The sequence below is a fragment of the Miscanthus floridulus genome, chromosome 9 (genome assembly GCF_019320115.1).
Source record: "Miscanthus floridulus cultivar M001 chromosome 9, ASM1932011v1, whole genome shotgun sequence".
Taxonomy (NCBI): domain Eukaryota; kingdom Viridiplantae; phylum Streptophyta; class Magnoliopsida; order Poales; family Poaceae; genus Miscanthus; species Miscanthus floridulus.
Window position 1 is genome coordinate 127,545,368 of NC_089588.1, and position 21,774 is coordinate 127,567,141.

Here is a 21,774-nt window from a genome sequence, read left to right on the forward strand (position 1 = left end):
GCAAGAACAAGATAAAAAACAACTCAATTAAAGTGACAATTGCAGATGAATGATTAAGCACTCAAAGTTGGGGTCTTGCAAACCGATAACGGCGACTGTTCAATGACAGATTGATCTAAAACAAAACCCAAAACCTAATGTAGGTGGTGGCTACTGATTATATAGTCTAAGGGATGTCCAAGGATCCCTCTTCACGTCCTAAAGGTGTCCCAACACGTTACAAGGCCCAACGGCCCAAAAGACGACGACGCAGCGCCATGACAGATTCTGGATGTCAACTTGTTTCGATGATTTCCATTGATTCTGATGGAATTTTGATGTGGGACCACTTCCATTGGTTTCCTTATGAAATTATATTTCCATCCATATGTGGATCATCAAAAACGGAGTCCGGATGCGTCCTAGGTGTCCGTTTTATTGCAGACTGGTCCTGACGGCCGAGGCAGACTCAAACTCGGATTGGACTGGGCCTCTAGCTTGGCTTGGACGTCCTTTCTGGCCTCCTAAGGTGGTGGCCAAGGAGGAGGACGTCCAAGGCCATCTCTTAGGTGTTCTCCATCTTCTTGGGGTGTGCTCCAACTTGGGCCTGGGTTCCAAGGATGTCTAACAAGTCCATGACGACAGTGTAGCAACAGAATATATTGGTGATTTGGAGGCCTTGCCGACATGATATTGAGATGGGACCAGATCTATTTGACAGCTTATCAAACAAGCTTTCCATCAAGTGCTCATTGACCTCAATCGCACTCCGGATGGATGAGTTATGGCCTTCCCAATGAGGCACTGTCGGGCTGTCGACGAACCGAAAGTTCAACTTTGATGAACTTCCATTATGAAACACATTTAAACCTACAATCAAATAGTGACATGTACATGTGGAACCAAGTGAATTATAACCAAAGCCACTATGCAAATGTAGGAACAAGTGCACCTTATAATCATTGTTCGTATCCGAAGGTGACATGTGCTCATCATCTCCTATAGAGCAAAAACAAACACAGGCAAATTAGTACATGGAACATGAAGTACAGAGCAAAAGAGAAACCACTTAAAACAAGGAGATTGTTTGCTAGCTTCTCCTATTACAAGCTAAAGACCAGAGAATACTTTGTTCACTATGTCATCGGCCTGGGAAGCAAGAGCTACGAAGTTGGCGGCCTTGAAGAAATCCCTGACCAGGTGCTCATGATCCTCAGGGTGTTCGGTGGCTGGAAAACCATAGGGAAGAAGTCGAAGCTCGTAGCCAGAGTGAGCTTTTGCTGCAGCCAATGCCATGGCAGCACCATGATGAAGACCGTGAAGAGCAACCTCTCTGACGCGGTTCGAGACTGTCATACAAGCAAACCACCAGCACAGCACCCCTAGCGTTGATGAATCCTACCGCGTGCTCCGTAGCTGATCAGAGGCTTTCCAACTAGGCCAATAGATCTAAAAAACTCAAGAAAGGGATAATCAAGATCTTGAAGACAAAACTAAGAAGAAACAGAAAAGTGTGGTAGGAATCTCACCCATGATTCTGGCCTCGGCCTCAGCCAACCTCTCCCCTACCTGGTCGGTGGGTCTGCCCCTTGGGGGATCTTGATGGATGGTGGCCGCAATCCCCTAGAGTTTCTTGATCGGTCTCTGAGAGATCAGAATCAGAGGGTGGATGGACACTGAGCCAAAGTGGTCAGAGCTGATTTTGCGATGGAAAGGCTATCGACGAGCTTCTGGCCAGCCCGATCGATAGACGTGATCAGATCGCTGTTGTCAATCTGCTTCCTCGGGTAGCAGGGGAGCGAGCAGGCAAAGTGTTGATGTAGACAACCCTGGAAGTTGAGCGAAGTCAACCCTATGTTCTTAGACAGTGGGAGCATCCTGGGGTGCACCCTCCTAATGACGAAGACGCTGGCATGGTGACACAGACCCGTTAAAGGCCGCCTCGGCAGACCTCTTACTGTTCTCCATGCCTTTGAACCTATGGGAAAGCAAAATCACACCAAGGACATGGAAGGTTTAGGACAAAGCAGGTTGTTTTTCGATCCACAGCCATGGCCCGTATATATAGCCCGGGAGGTGAGAAGATAGGCTTCGCCGGGGTTATGGAATTAAAGTTAGAAATGGAAATGGGTCGACACTCCGGAAATTCAGGGGGCAGATCACGAAGAGACAACAGATTCAGACTTATTGCTTCCCATAATTACAAAATATCATGGGATTGATACGAAAGGTTTACATTAACTAATGATCAACCCACTAAGACTTCTTTGGATTGAAGGGAGTTCGGGTCTCCACAAGGCCGAAGGTCATCATGGACCAAATCATATCGGCCCGCTGATAGAATTGCATTAGGGGAAGAGGAAAGGCCGCTTGCTTAAAAGATGCCCATATACCCAATCGATTTCTTGGTGACTAGGAAACAATGGGAAAGAAAGCCGCCTACTGAAAGATACCCATTTCTCGGTGGCTGGGAAACCGTGGGAAAGAAGCATGTGGTATCCCCGATGGGCATCTGATGAAGCGAACAAGGGGAAGGTGTCCACACATTTTAGCCCTTACAAACACTAGAATAGCTTTGCGATCATGGTGAGAAAACTCAGGTGATGTCACAAGAATTCTTCTAACCGCAGTAGCTGATCCTTTTGCTCGACAAGGCACTGAAATGAGCGACACAATCAGCCTATGCACAAGAATTCTTCTAACCACTTAGGATCCTCATAGCAAGGAATTAGACCATGGAGGGTCTGGTAGAGCCAAGGGCTCTCGAGGAAGGAAGCAGAAGAGAAACATAACTGAGTCATTGAGTTGCTCTCAGCTAGAGTCGGATAAACATTTATTGTCGATCTAGGAAGATAGATCCAAGCACCCAGTGAAGCAATGATGCTCTCGTAAAGCTTTTCGAAGCATGGGCTCATAAGCAGGCAAAAACGGTGACAGATAGTAGACCCCAGATCAAGATTGTCTACCCATGACTACGGACCTATCGGGAGTACAGACGTGATAATTTTAGAATAAAATTACTTTTATCCCAAAATTGGGGGCATGTGTTTACACCAAAATTTGGGAAGAAGAACGTGGGAACTCGAAGCTTCCAAGATCGTGTCATCAAGGAATCGATTGCATAAGGGTCGATATCAGCTGATTCAAATGCAGCACTAGAATTAGCTCTCTTCAGATGGCGCCAAGCAAATAACGACAATGAGCCACGGTTGCCGTCGCGAAAAACATGTTGGACTCTACAAAAAGGGAAAGATTAGGGTCCAAGTTATCTTAAATTAGTAATGTCTTATCTTATGCCAAAGATTGTAATGAGTCAGTGCTTAAGAATGATTTATTCTTAGGTTCCGGGTATAAATATTGGACCGCGGCTATTGTAAAAAGACATCCAATCAATCAATACAAATTACTTTTTTTGGCTTTGGCCAACCCTTAGGAGTAGGAGTAGTGTAGATCTCGGTGAGTTCTTCAACAAGCAGGGCTGCATCGGTCTGACCGACCTCCGACTTGTCTGTAAGTACCATCATGTCTTATACTTTGGTTCGTAAGGCTGCATCGATCCGGTCGACCTCCACTGCGAAGCTCTAGTATAAGCTAGTTATCAATCCTTATCTAGTTCGAGTACGGCTGTATCGATCCGGTCGACCTCCACTGCTCGGATTAGATTAAGATCAAGTTATCGGCTCTACCTAAGAGTGGCATCCTTTGGATAGATTCAACAAGTTACCGATCTTGCTGATGTTCTTATTGTTATTAGTTTTCAGCAACATTAATCTGCCCGATTGAGATCGAACTAGATCAGCCTCATATCCTTTGAGTCCGTCGTTTGCTATGTTACAATACGATGATTCTTACTTTAAGCAACAGATTATGTTTCATTGGTTGTTCTACTTTGATCTTGATTATGCATAGTATGCGGTTAAGACATGTATGATCTAGAAGAGGTTTGCTGGTTAGTTAAATCTGGTCTACGGTTCGCTATTATGGCTGCAACGATCCAGTCGATCACCACTTATGGCACTTTAGATCAAAGGATGCTAGTTGGTAGATTTGTTCTCGATCAAATATGATCTTAACTGTTTGCTATGCTTGCATCGGCTAAATAGCTGATCGCCTATGCTTCAACGCCTACAGTATGTCTGCATGATTTTGTTAAATGTGGATAGATATGTTTACTTTAAAGGTTTGATTTGTTGTCTTTATCACGGCTGCCATCGATCTGGTCGGACCCCACTGTTAGAGATAGCAGATTAAGTCTGATGAGTTCATAGGTTTGTCTATGTTAAATAGTCGATTGTTCACATACTATAGTCCTTCTCCACCTGAATCAGCTATTTCAGTCGATCCGCTTGAGTTTTCATATATATAGCATGTCTTTCGAAAAGCCTATCAATGTATAGATGGTTTTATGGATTCTTGGGTTTTAGTTTGTTATTATCATCATAGCTGCCATCGATCCGGTCGAACCTCACTGTTGATGGTAACAGATTAGATTTCAGAGCATTTGTAGATCCGTTTGTACTAAACAGTCGATTTGTTCGCATGCTATATCCTTTCTCAGTTAGATTCATTGGCTCAATGTTTCCATGCTAGTCATATTTTATCTAGCTGATGATTTTACTTATATCCGCGTGCATTATACTTGTCATCATGCTCACTGGATCACCGGCATGGGTGAGTCAACCACTCACCAGCGTCGCCGACCACAGACTAACGTTGGCCGACCACACACTATGACCAGAGGTAGGACAACGGTGGTTCGTGGTTGGCATCACTAGTGTGTGCTCGGCAAACACTAGTGAGTGGTCAGAGATCTAGTGGGCCAACACTAGCTGCTCCCGAGCGGCACACTTGGAACTGTCTGGGCAAGACCAACATGTTCTACCTTAAATTACTGATAAACTTTCTGTCCTTATCAATTGCAGGTCAAATTGACTGGCACGCTCTCGGGAGGAATACACAGGGTCAATGGGTCCTGCGTTGAAGTCAAGCAGATCTCCAGCCTTGCTCCATCAAGCAGATCTTTCCGGCTTGCTATGTGTCGACATTTTCATGCCGAAAGTTTTTGACATCGTGCGCCCCGCGCTCTGCTTTTAGGAATGGGAGTAGAAACCCTAAGAAAGAAACTGGCCAAAGCCCCAGATAACTCTTGGGGTAATGACAAAGCCACTCGGATGACTTGAGCAATGATGAACGTGTGGTGGCACTTGTCCTCAAATTTCAATTAGCTATGGTGCTCCCTACATTACAAGTATTATTTAGGGATAATTGTCTGTTGGACATCGAAAGTGATGGTCCTTTGCTGGCGGACACCCACTTTGGAGCATTTTGCCAGAAGACACTCTGGTTCATTAAAATTAGGCCATAGGACACCGCTGCCCGATTATAGCCGATTGAGGAGAGAGAAAACTTCATTTTGGATATTCGGTGCCCCTGAACCACACTTGGGTCTGCCCCCAACCTGGTCTGGTTAGACCACAACACCGATCTATGGACTCAGCTCCTCTCTCTCTCTTTGTTTCACGTGGTCCGTGTCCATAGAGAAGGGAAAGAGGGAGTAGAGTCCATGATGGACAGGGCCCACCACCAGGCATGGCTTGCCCCTATTGGGTCAAGTGATGTGGCCAAGCACTGCCTTGCGTCGGTCGTCCTCATCCGCGTGAACGGAACAGAGAGAAGCGAGACAGAGGGGAAGCGAGAGGGAGAGAGAGGGGGGGGGGAGGAGCTAGGGAGCAGGGTGCCGGGGCAGGGGCATAGGTGTCGGCAGCGGCGCTCTACGCCCGTCTCCAACTGAGCGAGAGAGGGAGAGGGAAGGTAGGTGAATGAGAGGAAAGAGAAAGATGAGACGGAACAGGGAGAGTTGGAGAGCAGAGCGACTCCAGCCAATGATGACCTCAGCTCCGGCGAGGTGGCCGACAGCGTGCGCTGGTCAGGGCAGGAGAAGAGAGGGAGAAGTAGCAGAGAGGTAGAGGTAGAGCTGAGGAGAAGGGAGACGGAGAGAGAGAAGGTGGGTGTTTGTGCGTTAAGGTGTGTCCTGACTCCTAAACTAAGCTACTCAGCTAGTGCTTCTGCCTTAGACACTAGATTCTACATCTTTGATGAGGCGCATTTTTCAACGATTTTGGTGAAGAAAGAAACCATGGGGCAATCGCCACATCTCTAGCTCCAAACTACAATACAATATATTAACTACTAGATAAAACCATAGTTGTGGTTATTTAAACTCTAAATCCACCCCGTAACACTATACAAATGACTTTTCTTTAAAATTATCAAATTAATGATTTAGGAAACGTCCTAATCATCAGGTCATTGTATGCCCTTATTAACCCTCCCTACTTCTCTAGGCATGCTGCCCAGCCCCAGTGACCCAATCTTCCCTTGCATCATCATCACTGCCTAATTCTGTACCCACCATCTGAGGCAGCGGTTGTTGCTGGGGCTGCATTTGCTGCATATGTTGCTGCTGATTCTTCTGATGCTGTATTTGTTGCCTCAGTTGTTGTTGATGTTGCATTTGTTGCCGTAGCTGTTGCTGGTATTGAGGTTGCTGTTGCATTTGTTGCAACAGCTGTTGCTGTTCTTTTGGCGTAAATAAAAGTAGTGGTTCTTGGTGTTGAAGTTGTTGCTGGTGTAGTATCTGTTGCTGCATTGGCAGATTTTGAGTTGAGACTTGTGATTTGAACACCATCAAGTTCCAAGGAAAAAGGGCAATATTTCAACAAATGGAAACGAGCATGTATAAGTATATACTTATTTGACTATAATTAATATTACCCGCTGCTGATGCTGCATTTGTTGCATCTGTTGCTGCTGTAGGATTTGTTGTTGAAGACGCTGTAAGTTTTGCTGTTGTTGTTGATGTTGTAGCTGTTGCTGTTGGTGGTGTAGAAGTTCTTGTTGTTGCTGTAGCTTTTCCTGCTGCACTGGTGATGGCTGAGTTAAGACCTCTGGTTTGAACATCACCATGTTCTAGGGAAAAGAGCAGTATTTCAGTAAATGCATGTAAGTATGTATACATGTGACTACAATTAAGATTACCTTAGGGAAGAGCATGCCAATCATGCGGCCTGCTTTGTCAGACATTGAAAGTAGTAGAGTTTGCGATGGTAATTGTATCACAGCACACTGAATTGATGGTACTTAAAGATTAGAACCATATGAAATGATTTCCAAAAAGTTAAGTGTATGAGAAGACTATAGATGAACCATCAAGCAAATATAGAAGGTACTAAAAGATTAGAATCAGGCACTAACCAGCTTCTTCTCTTGTAGTTGTCCAAGAAACCCATGCTGATTTAAAGTCCGAAATATTAGAAAGTCTGTCTTTCCAACATATTGTCTTCAGAATATCCAAGGAAAGATATCACCAACAACACATTATAAGAAAATGTGATAATGCAATAAGTCTGATATTGAAAAGAATGGGAATGAGTTGAGAAACAAACTTCTTGTTCATATGCTCCTGAGCTATGAGGCGAACAATCTGCATAGTTTCTGGCCAGTCTGCTGCAACTCTGCATATGGAAAACAGTGGTTTCAGTTTCCTACTTAGTCTGTAAGCAAAACAAAAAATAGCAGAAAATGGTTCCACTAGAGGGGGTGGGGGGATTTTCTCTTTGCATTATGCACACTGGGCATCAAACTGTGTGTTACATAAGCATCAGCACGTACATACTACTAAGAAAAATGAACAATTCTAATACAACTCATTCCTGATAAGACAAGGGCAACAATAACATCAACTAACTAGGAGTATTGTTCTCAACCACTGTAATCAACATAAAACACTAATGGCATAGAGGTGCAAGAAAATGGACACTTACGTTTTGGACACTGTTCCACTCCAACTCTGTCAGAAATTAGTCAGAATTATTAGTTGCACGAATAAATGTCTTGATACTATAAATAAATAGTAAAAGAAAAACATAGCAAGATTGCATGACCCTAAAAGCACATGGGCTAAAGATCCCAGGTTTGAAGGTGAACACAACCCGTGGCTGAAAATGAGCTTGACAGCTACTAATCAGTCCATTTTAAGGGGTTTAAATTATTTACTAGAAGCATAAGCAATCAAAATTATACATTCAGGAGTTTATTCCAAAGCAAGAAAGTTGGTCAAAGATAACACAAGATTCATTTGAACAAGCTTTGCATGGAAAAAAGATATTTTTCCGTTCGATTTCATACAAACCTACAAAGAGTATAAAAGTGTCAACCATGTCTCAGGAATCAATCATTCAGCTAGTAATACTACAAATTCAAAAAGATATTGGATTCTTTTATAGTTTTTTTTTTTAGAAAATAACACATAATGCTCGGAAGTACAATAATGCAAATAGAGACTTACATCGAGTTTACAAATAAATACAGGCTGTCCTTGTCTTTGCCCGGATAAGGTTCCCTGTAATATAAATAGACTGGCAAACATCAGTTGTTGAAACCCCTATGGCAACTTGGCAAGCATACAAGATAATATGTGCAATATAACTCAGAATTTACATAATGGGTCAGTGTTACAAAAACTGACAGTGGAATCTGGAGGCCAAGGAGAAAGTTTATCCAGTGTTGATATATGCCACAATGTATTGACTGATAAGGAATGAAATGCATGACAGCTGATACAGCATACAACATTTAAGATAGCAATATGGTATACTGAAATATATCATGAAAACTAGCACAATTAATTATCATAGATCCTATGCTTTTTTGATATTAACACAAGTACAGGCTGCTGTACTGAACAAAGCTATGTCCTTCCAATAAACCAGAAGAGGGCCAAATTTTGTACTGCACAGAAACATATGGTCACAGCAGGGCCTAATAAGGCTCCTATATATGAGTGAAGTGCTCTGCACTACACTTAACATTTCTGTGTCACTGGAGAGTTTGGGATGTTGTCTAATGTACATGTAAATGCTAAAGACAGAGAACTCTTTACCTCCCAAATTTGGACATATTTTGGTGGCGGTTGTTGGGCATGGTGATGCATTCCAATAGGCACATTCATGGCAGAACTGAGGGTATTGATTCCTGCTTGTCGATTCATGCCCATGCTGTTAGGCTGAGAGGATGATTCAGCAATATCTGAATTGTCCCATGCAGTAGAAGTGTTTGAGCCAAAGGATCCAAGAGCTGTGCTCTGTACCATCTCTTGGGTACCAATTGGTTGTCCAGGTCCAGACATAGAGAAGGTGACAGGGGGCGTCGATGTCAAGCCACTTGATATCATGTTTGACATGTGGAATTGAAATGGTGTTATTGCTCCCATATTAGGCAGTCCCATCGAGGTTGTAGCTTCTCCGAAAAAAGTTGAGTTCATCGGTAGCATGGCTGCTGGTTCCTATAATAAAAATAAAAATAAAAATTGTAAAGGTACAATTAGAATAAAAATTAGAAACAGAAATGTCAATAATAGTGCAGCTTACCAGTGTAACAGTTGGAGTAGAAATAATGCCACCAACACCAGCTGTTTGTCTGCCCATCGTTGGTCCATTCACTGGAACATTCGAGTGTGGAATTTGTCAGCAATCAGCATGTCAATGTCAAGGTGGGCAGCAACTTTAGAATATACTATACTACTGTAACAAAGCTCTGTTCCATGGAACAAATGATGCAAACCATTCATCAGCAAGAATTTCATATGCACAAGAGCAATCCATTGCATTTACCTATGTGATCGAAATCGAATGCCGGCGTCACCACCACTTCCGGCAGGTTGGTCTTGAACGCTTTCACAAGGTTCCCCATGAATTTCCGCGTCACTCCGGTGAGGTTGGCGACCTTCTCCTTGTACGCCCTGAACGCCTCGACGGTGACGGTGGCGGACTCGCCGTCACCATTGGCACCACCGCCGAAGAGCTCCTTCCTCTCCAGCTCGGCGCAGCTGTGCAGGCACTCGAGCCACCGGTTCGCCTGGCTCTGCAGGTCGTCGAACAGGTCGCGCTTGGCCGCGTCGCGCTCCGGGTCAAGGAACAAAAAGTAGGCGTAGGCGTGCGCCCACCGCAGCACGCGCCGGCCGTCGGCGATCTGCCGGTACGCCTCGGTCACGAACCCGAGCTCCATCGCTGGAACGTCCACCATCCTGGCCATCCTCTCGAGCTCCGACCGCTCCAGCTCGTCCGCGTCCGCTAGCGCCTTCTGCAGCGACTTGCCGTTGCCCGCCCACCGCTCGTAGTGGTACAGGTACCTGTCCAGCGACGCCTTGGCCTGCCTCCGGCGCGCCTCCTCCTCGTCCGCGGCGGCGGCCTCCACCTGCTGCCGCTGGCGGTAGTCGTAGCGCGTGCAGCCTCGGTGGTTGTCCCAGGGGTCGAAGCAGAGCCAGCAGAACTGGTGGCGGCAGGGCGCGCCGCACGTCATGTGATTGCAGCCGTGGTTCTTCTCGATCGGCCGCCGGCACTTGGGGCAGCGCTTGGTGTTGGCCACCACCCAGTTGGCTGTCTCCGAATCGGAGGCGTTCTTGGCAAGCCACGCGCGCACCGTGCCGCACGACACCGGCCGGTGCGCCTCCTCGCCGCAGCCCCAGCAGAAGCCGTGCCTGCACCCGCAACAGAACACGTCCGTCGCCGCCGCCGCGTCGCCGAGGTACTCCACGGAGCGGGTGCACCCGGCGCCGCCGCACCACTTGATCCGCCCGCCGCTCTCCTCCACGTACGACCGGAGCCAGAACCGCGTGTACCGGGCCCTGTCCGCGGCGCCCGCCGCCACCGCGTCGACGAGCTCCCGGACGACGGGCGCCGAGCAGGACGGGTCCGGGCACCGCAGCGACAGGCACCGCGCGCCGTCGCCCACCGCCGCGGCGACGTACCCGCGCCAGCAGCCGTCGCAGTAGTAGTGGGAGCACCCCGCCGACCGCGTCCGCCCGGCGGGGTACGGATCGAAGCAGATGCCGCAGACCTGCGGCCGTGGGCTGCGCGCGTCGGGGACTAGGACTTGCTCGTCGCCGTCTTCCTCCGGAGCCGGCAGGCCGACGGCGCCGCGGACGCGCCGGTCGTCCGTGAACCACTCCTCCTGGACCCGCCCCACGCGCCACTTGAAGTGGCGCAGCAGGACGGCCGCGAAGCCCGTCGGGATCGACAGGACCTCGGCGACCTTGGCCGTGTCCGCCTCTTGCCGCGCGTGGACGTCGGCCTCGGTGAGCACGACGTACCTCTGCTCCCTGTCGCACGCCGAGGCGGCCTCGCCCTCTGATTGCTCGGCTTCGATGTCGTCGTACCCATACATGTACTCCTCGCCGGCGCCGTCGTCGTCAGCCGTTTTGGCCCCGTCCATGTAAGCGCCGGTGCCGTCGCCGCTCTCGCCGTCGTCGTTGGCCCCAGAGCTTGGGCCGACGCCGCATCTCTTGTTGCGGCCGCTCGTCTCGCCGTCGTCGTCGGCCGATCGTCGGTATCTCTTGTTGCACACACCGGCACCGCCTGCCGCCGCCTGATGCCATGCCGCGCCGCCCCGGGTTGCACTAGGCCAGGGCAGTGGGATTCTTGGCGACGGCTTGGACTAATCCTGGGCAGTAGCCACGGTCGATTGGCATCCTGTGTGCTAATTAACCGGGCGGGCATTCCTAAAAGCCGCTTTTTTATTAAATTATTAAATAATGAAATGGGTAATAATATAGGGATTTGATTTTGATGCCCTCTTTGTCATCTCGGTGACGTCAGCAGGCCAACAATCGATTCCATAATAATAATAAAAAGGGCACAAGAACAAAGAGACTATCGAAGCTTAGCTACGAAGCATGGTACTATATTATGGAGTAAGCACTTGGATATATTGGAAAACAAAATTAAAAACAACAAAGACTTGGGCACGGTCAATGGTGTGTCCACTGCGGAAGCTCGTCAGCTCGCAGTTCTCGCTTGCACGGTGTCTGCCAAAAATAAGACACAATAAAATTCTTGTTCTTTTCTCACTTGGCTTTTTGGGGGGTGACGACTGACGAGGCAGTGCTTTTCTTGGTTTAGGACGTGTTCGCTGGTCCGGTTCAGACCAGCCAGCCGGCTGGTTCATCTCTCAGTTTACTGTTTATCAAACCAGTTGAACAGTATTTTTTTTCACAACAATTCAGCCGGAACAGTATTTTCTTCAGACCAGCAAACGGGGCTGGAGCTCCATCATCAGTTGAAGAGATATATTTTTTTACTCTTTATTTAGTATAGGTTCGGGTTCTTTTGGAATCAAGGTTACTGTATGTAAAATGTAACCAGCCGGAAGGGCGCGAGATGAATACAGGAGTTGTTTATTGGAGATTTCTTCTTCTCCTCCTTTTTTATATTCTGTGTTTTATTTAGGTTATCCGGTGTCTTATCTATATGTCTTTTTGGTCATGCATGCATGTGCTTTTGTTTGTTATGATGATGATGTTCTTTTGTAAAAATAACTGTGGTCTGATGTATTCTCGGTTGACGTGAATGATCCAAGCACATAAAAATATATTCTTGTTATTAAAAATATATTCCAAACGAATTAATGATATCTACTTCCTCCGTCCTCATTTATCTGTCGTTTTAGCATTCTACTATATACAAGATTATCTGAATTTAGACATACATGATGTCTAGATACATAGAAAATATTTTAAATCTAGACACCTAAAAACATAGACAACTACGTCTGTTCGCTTGAGCTTATCAGCCAAATTTAACCCTATTTTTCATCCATGGAACAGCCTGTGACCCGGTGCTCATCACTGCCAAGTGCCACCTAATGACATGGCGCTACAAGAGGTCAGTCAGTGGATTCTTGGCAAGCGCTTGGACCAATCCTAGCCGGCCCACGAATCGCCACCCAATATAATTATTAATAATAATAATTGGACGTTTATCCTAGGAGCGACTCTAACTATGTGTTTGGATCGAGGGTCCATCCGGGTTGGAGTGGATTGAAGCCAATTTTCATGGTGTTTGGTTCGGAGTCCGCTAAATCTGGGTTTAGCTGGCTCGTCAGTTCGCAGTTCTCCCTTGCACGATCTCTGTCAAAAATAAAATACAATAATTCTTGTTCTTTTCTCAGTTGGCTTTTTGTGGGTGACGAGGCAGTGTCTTCTTGGTTTAGTGGCCAAAGCTCGCTCCATCATTCTTCATTCCATCATCTGTTAGTGAGATATATTTTTATTTTTATTTTTATTTAGATCCATTAGTTGTTAATAGTTAGCTAGATAATAGCTCATAGCTAATGTTAGCTACTATTACTAATTTAATCTAACTAGTGAGATAGTTGTTAGTTGGGTATTAACTAACAATTAGTTAGACTATTAGGTGGACCCGTTTGATCCAAATGAACTAATTATTGGTGGCTAGGAGTACTATTAGCTCCATGAATCTAAATAGGATTTTAGGCCCCGTTTGACAGAGCTTCCATCAGCTTCAACTTCTCTGACATATTCATTGTTCATGCACTATTTGCGAGAGCTCTTTTTCTCTCTCTTCTCTCGTAAAGCCCGTGGGAGCAGGTGAAGCTAGTTTTTTTTAGCTTCACCCGCTCCTGTTGACTTTGGGAGAGAATGAGAGAGAAGAGAGGAAAAGATCTTTTATGAACAGTGCATGCACAGTGAATGCATCAGCTAGTGGAAGCTCTGTAAAACGGGGCTGAATGCGTCAGCTAGTGGAAGCTCTACAAAATGGCCTTAATAGGTTTGGTTCAAGCTCTGTTCTATCTTCACTGGTTCTGTTGGAGTCAAAGCTACGTAACTAGCCGGAATGCCACGAGATGACTACATGACTTGTTTATTGGAGAATTTTTTCTTCCTCTTCTTTATTTTCTGTTTTTTAGTTATCCGATGTCTTGGCTATATGTCTTTTTGGTCGTGTTTTTTTTTTGTTATGATGATGTTCTTTTGTAATAAGGTCAGTCTCGTCGGTGGAGAGTTTCATTGCATTGTTTCCAAGACTGTCATGTCATACAGAATGAAATAAAACTCGGATGAAACACCTACTCTTAATGCAAAGCTTCGTTCTATAGTTTCATAGACATTTAATTATGTGACTCATATAGAGTTGGTAATCGCGCCAAGAGAGTTTCATCCTCATGAAACTCAATTCTTTCTCTTCATTAAAACTGTTGCCATGCCATCAAAATTGTATATATGGCAGGCTATTAAATGCAAATGAAACTCTCGTGAAACTCCCACTGAGACTAGCCTAACTATGGTCCGATGCATTCTCGGGTGATAATGGTCGAAGCCGGAAGCCCATAAAAAATTATCCTTGTTATTAAAACTAGCAAACATGCCCGTGGGTTGCAACGGGAGAAAAAGTGCTATATACAACTATTTATGTTTTCCTTTTTCTATAAAATTTGAGAGTTATAATTTATTTTGTGACGAAATCCAAAATATAAGCAAATGTTGGCAATAATATGACATAATTAAGCTTATATCAAATTAAAACAAGGTCCTTATAGATTTTTTCTCGCATTGCTAAGCACAAAAATATTTGCTCGTAAATATCAAGTTTTACGGATTCTTTTGAAGACATGTAATTTTTTAACTCAAATTAGTGTGGAATTAGTTATGGAAGCCAAGGACTACTATATCTGATGATTATGACAGAGGCCGCTCTCCATTTACCACATCGTTTCATTGTCGGCGATTGTGTCGAAGGCACATTTTTTTAGAGATAACAAACTACTCAAGATCTATTTTCACTATTTGACTTTTGGAATATCGACTAAATCAAGTTATTAATAACATGAGTTTTTCTTTTAATCAAAATAACATTAATAACTTGGTGGTGGGAATATTTATTTTCCAATCAAACTTCCAGAGTTCAAAGCCTGTATATTGAGTTGTTTTTATTCTTTATTTTTATTGTTATTATTCATCTATCTGTTTCTATATTTAGTTGAACGTGAAAATAACAGAATGGACACGTTTAGTTGAACGTGACTGGAAAAAAGAAATAAAAAAAGACATTGAAGCACATTTAACTGAACGTGATGAATAAAAATATAACTGTCTAAAAAATGAAAAAGACAAAAAAATCAGAAAAAAATTGTTGCCAATAAAATTCGTGGCCGACAAGGACACGGTCCCTACGGGAAAAAGAAAAACGAAAAAAAAAAATCATGGCGACACGATCTCTACGGCAAAAAGGGAAAAACTCGGAACGCTTTATGGACAAAACAGAAAAAAAAGACCCAAACCAAGAGAGTCTCTAGGGCAAAAAAAGAAAAAACGGAAATGAAAAACGTCGCCGATGAGGACACGATCTGTACGTCAACAAACAAAAAAAAGTCGGAACGTTTATGGAAAAAATAGAAGAAAAAGATCCAAACTAAGAAACTTATCGTGATTTAATATTATTAGGAATAGTTCTCTACTCTTATCTTTTTCTATTTGGATTTGGATTAGGATCCTTATTCAACTTCCTAATCAGATTCCATATCACACTATACAAGAGTTATTCGAACTCGTATAAGCACGGGTTATATTATATATATAAGTCCGGACCGAAGAAACTATCCATTGTCTGATAGTTAGAGGGAGACGGACAAAAAAAAATGAATGGACAAAAAAAATAGACTGAAATTTTACCTTTTTATTATTAGATATAGATATATGCAATGAAAATGTATTCTAAACGAATTGATGATATATCTATTTGATATCTTAACTATTTAGTTTTTTTTTTTTGTTGCAGCCACCACCGCCATGCTTATCGCTGCCAAGTGCCACTTGATGACACGCCGCACTGCGCCGCGCTTAAGGTCAGGCACTGGATTCTGGCGAGGGCTTGGACCAATCCTAGCCAGCATTGGATTTAATATAGGCCTGGCTCATATTTATTTAATTAAATAAAATAAATTTTCGCAAAGGGTGGGAAGTACTCGTGCACCGTTATAGAACTCTAGGATATGGCTACTACGAATCCATGTGATAAGCTGTGTGATGAATTTCATGCTCCAGGTTCATTAGGCTGTTTGGAATACTCCAAGGCAGTATGGAAAAACGCAGTGAATAAGTATATGAAAAGTGAAAACTAGATTCAAACCAGACATAAATTTAGCTGTTTGGAACTGATTTTAACATAATCTCTCTTGCTAGCTGAACGGCGAGTTGCTCGAGGCTCCAAGAAAGAGCAACGATCGACTGATTTGATTTTCGGGAAATCGATCCACTACAGTATTCCTAAGGAAATGGTTTGCTTCCTCCTTCAACGTCACCACGCTTCATTATGTGAAACCGTGAGATTATTCATAAAAGGTGTGCTTGCCTTCAGCTATGCACACGAGATAAAAAAAACAGCACCCTCCCTTCTATGTTGAGTTGCTCCCAAGTTTCCTATTCTGATCCTCTGCGCACGGAGGCTTGGAAGAGAGGCCTCCGGAACCACGCCCGTGTCTGCGACACCTGCTCGGGGTGTGTCGGGCGATCAGGTTTGTGGGGAACGTCTAATGCGACTACCCACTACCGATCTACATCGTCTTCTTCCCGGGTGTTCTTTAACCTGCGACGCCTCTGCTTCATCTTCTTCCTGGTGAATGTACGCGGGACTGCACTGCGAACACCTCGCTGCATCTATTGTGGTCCGCGACTTTGAGCAACGCACTATGTGGATTAGTGTGTTTGCTGAATGTATTCAATTCAGTAGAATATTTGCTATGATTAGCATGTTTGTCATATACATTTTTGTTGAATGTATTCACAGCACTGTTGCAGTCATCGTCGTGGCCCTGCACGCTGGATCTAGTAGGCACTGCTTCTGGGAGGGACGGGTCGATGCGCATCCGGCGCATCCTTGGTCGGAGCGCCGCCTCCGCTCCTGTTATGCCCGCTATCGAGCCTGAGGGTGCCCCTCTTGGCAAGCAGCGACGTCGGCTCCTCCTGGCAGGCAGCGGCGATGGCGATGACCCAGAGCCATCGAGCCACTACCTTCGGGCTCTATGCGGGCCTAGGAATTGCCGGAGTAGCCGTCGGCGAGTTGCGGTCACACCCCTACCGCTTCCTCTTCTGCAGCCACCACTGTTTGTGTTGAGTGATCATAGCTTCACCAGAGTTAAAAAGTGTGAGGGAAAGAGAGACATAAGAGAGGAGATATGGCAGTCTACCCCGCCGGGCCGCTGCGCCATCCGCCTACACCGCCGAGACCGCTGCGTCGCCAGCTCAGGGCCTTCGTGTGTAGACTTGCCTTTGCTGAGGCCTCCATGCCAGGGCCGCTGCGCTGACGGCCCACACCGCAGATTGGGAGAGAGAGGTTTAGTCGGGGAGCGTCGTCGACAGCTCTACTCGCGTCGCGTGGTTGGCGCTGTGGCTACTCCACGGCCCTCACTACTAGAAACAGTAGATATGTCGAGTGCCTGGTGGTTTGCTGAGTGCATTCCTTTGGGCACTCGGCAAACAATATCTTTACCGAGTGCCTACAGATAAACACTCGGCAAAATAATTGCACTCGGCAAAAAAACTTATTTGCCGAGTGCAGGAAATAAAACACTCGGTAAACAAAAACAAGACACTCGGCAAAGAATAGACACTCGGCAAAAGACCGCCACGTGTGACGACCATCAACCAGGTTGCCGGCCGTTAGCACTTTGCCGAGTGTTTTTATCTGGTACTCGACAAATAGGTTCATTTGCCGAGTGTTTTATCTGACACTCGGCAAAGAGAGTCTTTGCCGAGTGTTTTTATCTGGCACTCGGCAAAGTTTTGGTTTGTTGCAGGTTTTGGTTACCTCACCGTGCAGGGGAGGTGCTGCCAAAATTTACAAATGACACTATTATGTTCGTTTGTTGCAGGAGAGGCTATTGCAAGGATCATTCCCCACTGTCCTCGACTCGTCACTTTGCAGGATAGCAAGGTAAGGCATCCTACACCCCTCTTTCCATATCATGTTCGTATATCATGTTACCTGGCTAGGCGTCTCCCGTTTGAAAGAGATACGATTAGAAATAAGCAGATCTTTGCATATCTATAGCCGTATCTATTTCGAATTGTCCACACTTTTTGGATAGCCCGAGGATGTGTAGATGAAGTTAGTTTCCATGCTCTACTAGGATCCGAGACAGAGTTTCAGCAGCATCTCCCTATTGTTATCTGGATACACAATCTCTCTATCAGGACGTGTATTTGGAGAACAGCGGGGAGGTGCTGCTGAAATTCTATCTCGGATAGGAGTAGAGCATGGAAACTAACCCCATCTATACATCCTCGGGTGGGATTAGGACCTATCTTCACCTATTAGACAGTATAGGAACCTATAGATGCAATTGATTTTTATATTACTTGCTAATATGTTAGAGGATGGATGATCGTGAGTGGATGTACACGGGCCGCTCTAGTCAGGGTTCGTTGACCGATGAATGGATTGAGAAGACTGATGCTTTCTTGGAACTAGCATTTGCAAGGGTTAAAGGAGCGCATGCCACTTGGTGTCCCTGCAGCATTTGTGCAAACACGCGTTGACAAACAAAGTTGGTCATGGGTAAACATCTTTGCAAGAATGGATTTACGATGGACTATACCCGGTGGATCTACCATGGTGAATCCGATCGTGTGAGAGATGAGGTCATGAGACAACACATCGAGGATTATGATGCTAATGGCGAGGTAGGAGACATGTTAAATGACTATCATGAAGCACACTTCGATGAAGGGCGTAGGGAGGAGGAGCCAGAGACAACCATAAAGGCGTATTATGATATGTTGTCTGCGGCACAGCAACACCTTCACGGGCATGCCAAGGTTTCTCAACTGGTTGCCATTGCACGCCTAATGGCCATAAAGTCCCAATTTAGCTTGAGTCAAGAAGCCTTCGATGTTATGCTAACAGTTGTTGGTAGCCTGCTCCCTGATGGTCACATCCTGCCAAAGAGCATGTATGAGGCACATAAACTCCTTCGTGCACTTAAGATGCCATATGAGCAGATACATACTTGTCCAAAGGGATGCATCTTATTTAGGAAAGAACATGCAGAAGCAAAGTACCGTGTGAAGTGTAAATTGTCTAGGTTCCTGTAGGTAGACTCTGGTGATGGTTAGAAGAGGCAGCTCGCCATCCCCATGAAGATCCTACGGTACCTTCCATTCATACCGAGGATCCAATGGCTTTATATGACTGAGGAATCCATGAAACAGATGACATGGCATAAATACGAACGTCGATACAATCCTGAGAAGCTGGTGCATCCATCCGATGGTGAAGCATGGACAAGGTTTGATATGATTCATCGTGAGAAAGCTCTAGAGGCTCGTAATGTACGTGTTGCGCTGGCAACAGATGGGTTCAATCCTTATGGAATGGCGGCTGCCTCATACACTTGTTGGCGCATGTTAGTTATCCCTCTCAATCTCCACCCTGGCGTCCTCTTTCAACGATAGAACATATTCTTGTCGTTGATAATTCCTTAACACCCGGGGAATAATATGAGTGTGTACATGGAGCCTCTGATTGATGATTTAGTCCATGCTTGGGAGGAAGGGGTATGGACATACGACTGAGCTACAAAGACAAACTTCAAAATGCATGTTTGATACCAGTACTCCCTGCATGACTTTCCGACATATGGGATATTCTACGACTGGTGTGTTCACGGGAAGTTCTCATGCCTAGTATGCAAGGCGTCTCTGATGTTCATTTGGTTGACGAAGGGTGGCAAGTATTCTTCGTTCGACAATCATCGACAATTTCTCCCTCTTGACCATCCATTCAGACAAGACATCAAGAACTTTATGAAAGATGTAGTAGTTGAAGGCCCTGCACCCCAGATGATGATTGGTGTCGTGGTTCATGCTCAGTTAGACGCTCTCGAGGTTAATGATGAAGGAGATCATTTTCTGGGATATGGTGAGCAACATGCATGGACTCACAAAATCGTGCTTGTGGAACCTCCCCTATTTTGATGACCTTCTACTTCCACATAACATTGATGTAATGCACACTGAAAAGAATGTCGCCGAGGCAATTTTTGGTACAATTATGGACATTCTTGATAAGACAAAGGATAATGTTAAGGCTAGAGTGAATCAAGCGAGGTTATGCAATAGACCAAAGCTAGACATGGCGCCTCCCGAAGGCGGGAAGTCATGGAGAAAGCCTAAGGCCGATTTCATTCTGATGAGGGCCCAAAGGAGGGAAGTACTAGAATGGTTCCAAACATTAATGTTCCCTGATGGGTATGCAGCAAATCTGAAGAGGGGAGTGAACTTAGCTACTTTGCAAATCAACGGGCTCAAGAGTCATGACTACCACATATGGCTTGAGCGGTTACTGCCGGTGATGGTTCGAGGCTATGTTTCTGAGTATGTCTGGATAGTGCTGGCAGAGTTGAGCAATTTCTTCTGCCAGCTTTGTGCTAAGGAGTTATCTTGTATCGTGGTTGCAAACATGGAAAGAATGGCGCATGTGTTGCTCTACAGGTTGGAGAAGATCTTTCCACTTGACTTCTTCAATCCGATGTAACATTTGATTTTGCACCTCCCGTATGAGGCACGAATGGGGGGGGGGGCCTGTGCAGGGCCATTGGTGCTATTCAATTGAGAGATTTCATAAGGTTCTTTGAACTAAATATAAAAATAAATGCAAAATTGAAGCATCCATAGCAGAGGCATACATTCTGGAGGAGGTGTCAGACTTCACAACAAAATACTATGCTGACAACGTTCCTAGCGTGCATAATCCACCCCCTTGTTACAATGCTATCGAAGATGAATCGAACCTTAGCATTTTCCGAGGGCAACTAGGAAGTGCAAGTGGTGCGACTAACAAGACCTTGAAATATGAAGACTGGCGCACTATTATGCTATATGTGTTGACCAACCTATCCGAAGTGGAGCTGTACATGTTGTAAGTTCTCAACAAACTTTTTCTCAAGTAGTCACAATTCTATGTCCAACTCCCTTGTTTCTCGTTGGTACAGGGAATTTCATGAACAATTCTGGCGTGAATCAAGGGAAGCTACCCCGTAGGAAACTTCGACCCTTCTTAGAGAGGGTGCGGGAAATGGAATGCCCGATTTCATTTCTTGGTTCAAACAGAAGGTACTGTCCAATTTGGCTCGTACTTAGTTTGGCATTACAAGTTGCTCATACGTGCGAATAATATAACGAACTACCCTGCTTGAACTTGTAGGGACAAACCGATGCATCTATGAGTGCCGAGTTAAGACAGGTTGCCAATAGTTGTGCCTATAGGGTTAGGTCATTTACCGGTTATGACGTGAATGGATATCGCTTTCACACAACAAGCCACGAGCAGAGTCGACCCAATCAAAGAACTACAAATACTAGAGTTTTTACACAAGGCTTAGATGGGGTTGAGTATTATGGAAGAATTGAAGAAATATACGAACTCATGTTTCATGGTTGCAAACCTCTTAATCCCGTTATGTTCAAATGCCATTGGTTTGATCCTGAAGTAGTGAGGCGGACCCCTTATCTTGGGCTAGTCGAAATTTGACAATCATCTGTCTTACTAGGAGACGATGTCTACATTATGGCTCAACAGGCCACGCAAGTTTATTATCTCTCATACCCATGCCAAACTATAGACCGTCTTAAGGGTTGGGATGTTGTGTACAAGGTATCGCCACATGGTAAACTACCTGTCCCAAACAATCAAGATTACAACATAGACCCCAACACATATGACAGAGGGTTCTTTCAAGAAGATGGGCTCGAAGGGAGTTTTGAGATAGACTTAACCGAAGCTCAGGGTATGGAAGTAGACATTGAAAGTGGTGTTGACGAGGACGCCGGAGACGAGGTTCAGAATGTGAAGGACTTTGAATTACTTTAGTGATTACATCTAAGCAACGACGATGATGACGACATTCCTCCTTCGGAGCACGGGGGTGATTATATTGACATGC

At 45.2% G+C, this 21,774-nt stretch overlaps 1 pseudogene; it reads right to left on the reverse strand.

Moving 5' to 3' along the window:
* Positions 1-6,192: 6,192 nt before the first annotated feature.
* LOC136484250 (probable E3 ubiquitin-protein ligase ARI8) lies at positions 6,193-11,413 on the reverse strand (annotated as a pseudogene).
* Positions 11,414-21,774: the final 10,361 nt, after the last annotated feature.